Raw genomic sequence first — 3,015 nt, forward strand, 5'->3', positions numbered from 1 at the left:
ATTAAGGTGAATGCCGTAGGAGTGACAAAGATGGTAATAAAGCACTCTTAGTGCCGCATTGTGCCTTTGAATGTAGGTTGTTCCCGCGTGTGTTGGACAACTCTCATTCATAGTTACCATTCCTATTAAATCATGAGCAGCATAAAACAATATCGCCGTTGTGCATTCAGAGGGAAATAAATAGAGGAATTTTTTGCAGACAATTTGTATGTAAACTTATAATTTATTATTATTTATAAATTATTATTGACAATAAAGTGACAGAAATTATATTTTCTATAAGTTTACCGCTTTCACTTCAACGTGCAAAGTTCCATGTGTACAGCTTTTAAGTGTAGTCTTTAATGTGCACAGTTGAACGTGTACAGTTTAATTTGCACAATTTCAAAGTGTAGAATTTTCAAATAACGAAATTTAAAATCTAAAAGAAATAATGTGCAGCGTTATTATGTGTAGACTTTTCTGTGTAGACTTTAATGTGTAGATTTTAATGTGTAGACTTTTCACGTGGTGAATTGAGTTTGTTGACTTGAATGTGTACACTTAAATGTGAAGACTTTCACGTGGTGAGATTAATGTGTAGACCTCATGTGCATAGTTTTAGGTGGTGAATTAATTGTGAAGAGTTGATCACCTCAATATAATGTCTACACGCAATATATAGAGTTGAACAACATGTAGATCCGATATGTGTAGTATCGATACCCAGCGAATTAAATCAACTGGAACAAATATTTGAAAATCTACTTAAATCTTTCCAACCCTACGAAATCCCTCAATCCCTGTAAATAAAATCATTGAAATTTTATAAAATATTATAAAATTTCTTAAAATATTTAAAAATCTGGTGACATTTCCTGTAAAATCGTTCAATATTTTTCGAAACCCCTTACAATTCTTTCAATCTCGTAAGACATGACTTTAGAATCTTTTAAATATTTCAAGTCCTTTGAAATATATTCAAATACCTTAAACTCTTTAAAGCTCCTAAGCGTTGCTCTCTTGTCTTCAAATTATTGAAATTTGTTTTATAATATTTTTTGAAGTATATTTAAAATATTTTTAAAGCTTTGAGTTTTTTTTCAAGCTTCCAAAAAATTTCAAATTATTTGAAATCTTTCGAAATGACTTATCTTTCATTAATCATCTTTAATAATTTATCATTCATGTTCATTGAAATTTGTTAAAATTTTCCAAATCGCTTAGATATTTCTTCGAAACATCTGAAAAACTGTAAACTGTTTCAAATCTTTTGAAATCTGTTGAAATCTCTTCAAACTTGTTAAAGTTCTTTAAAATACCTTGTCGGTGTGAAAATGCCTAAAAATTTTGTTCTTTCTTGAAAATCCCTCGAAGTTAATGAAATATGTTGCAAATTTCCTTAATATTCGTCGGAAATACCACACCATATATACAATAAATAATTAAATATATGTCAATCATGGTTCTGTTTTTTTTGTTTATAAACACTTTATAACATATTTATAGTTACCAACTGAGGTTCTAAAAAATTTCTCGCGAAAATCACATGAAAGTGATTCGACTAGACATATTACCTTGATTTTTTTATCACTACTCTACAAAACTCGACATATACTTTTTAGTGTGATAGTGGGTCAATGACCTCCTAATTATTTATACACATTTAAGGTCTTCAATAGTTAATTTTCACTTACATTCACTTTGAATAAGGAATAAGGTGTAACATATTTAAGATTATTGAGCAAATAAGAGGACCACATTGAGGTATTGTTCATAAGACCTAGTTTTTTTCTTCTTCAAAATATTCCGTTCTGTTTTTTTTACTAAGTTCAAAAAAATATTAGTTTGCATGAACGGGCTATAATTGAATTACGTACAACAAAAGTCATCATGAACTAGTTATTAACAGAAGTCTGTTTTTGATTTTCGAAAATATTTACTGTTGTACATTTTTCTAGTTTTCCATGAAAGATCGCAATTATTCAAATGAATAATAATGATGGTAAGAAGGCTTGCATTTTACTGTACTCATTTACAGCTTTTTAAAATCATAATGTAAAATTTTTAAGGAATAGGTATTATCATCAGAGATGGAAACCACCAATTAGTGCAGATGTCTTTTTCACCTAGAGTGGAAATAGAAATCGACAGTATCGTGATAAGTCCTTTCTTGAAGCTATACAAAAATTCTTAACTTCTTTCTAGACTAGATAGAGCTATAAATAAAAAAATTATTTAAATTTTTTGTAAAAGAAGATGTTCTCTTTTCACTCCGCTTAGAGTCGAAATACAGAACTTACTACTTTCGGCCAAGTGGTTGCCCCTTAAGGCGAAACGGTAGGTTTGGCTGAGCACGGCAATGACTGCAGTGATATCTAAAAGAAAATCGGAAACACAGTCTAGTGCCCCCTGGCAAGTATGAAGACAACCTCATACCCGAAAATTGGTAGGATTCGGTTGGTAAAACTTTTGACCTGTTAGAAAGAGAAACTTAGCAACGAGAGAGACAGACAATATTCAACCATTTTTATCAAACCATGTTTCTCGGCTTACCTGCTCAGCTGAAGGGAAATATAGCAAATTGACAAATATCTCGTCTACACAATATGCGCGTGGAATATCACATAATGTTTTCGCATCCAATAAGAAAAATAATTAAATGAATAAAATTGTGTTTATAAATTTTCTATGCGCCCACAAAATCTGATTTAATGAACAAAACACGTTTTTTTTGGTAATTTTGCAATTTATCACGGCGAAAAATCGTAAAGCTAAAATATAAAATATTTGAAAGTTTCATATTCCTCCAACTCGACAATTTAATTAAATTTTGTTCAATTTAATAATGTGTTGCTCTCCATATAATCGAAGTAAGAGCTATTTCGTATGTAATGGTCTTTTTACATTCTCACCCTAATGTGAAGGTATTGGTTTTATGTAAAATTTCACTTTGTCGGTTTTCATCAAATCTCGATGTTCTGAGACCCACTGAGTCAGAAAAAACGATTTTTACGAAGGTGTTTGTCTGTCTGT

This window comes from Belonocnema kinseyi, chromosome 8 (assembly GCF_010883055.1).
Source record: "Belonocnema kinseyi isolate 2016_QV_RU_SX_M_011 chromosome 8, B_treatae_v1, whole genome shotgun sequence".
NCBI lineage: Eukaryota > Metazoa > Arthropoda > Insecta > Hymenoptera > Cynipidae > Belonocnema > Belonocnema kinseyi.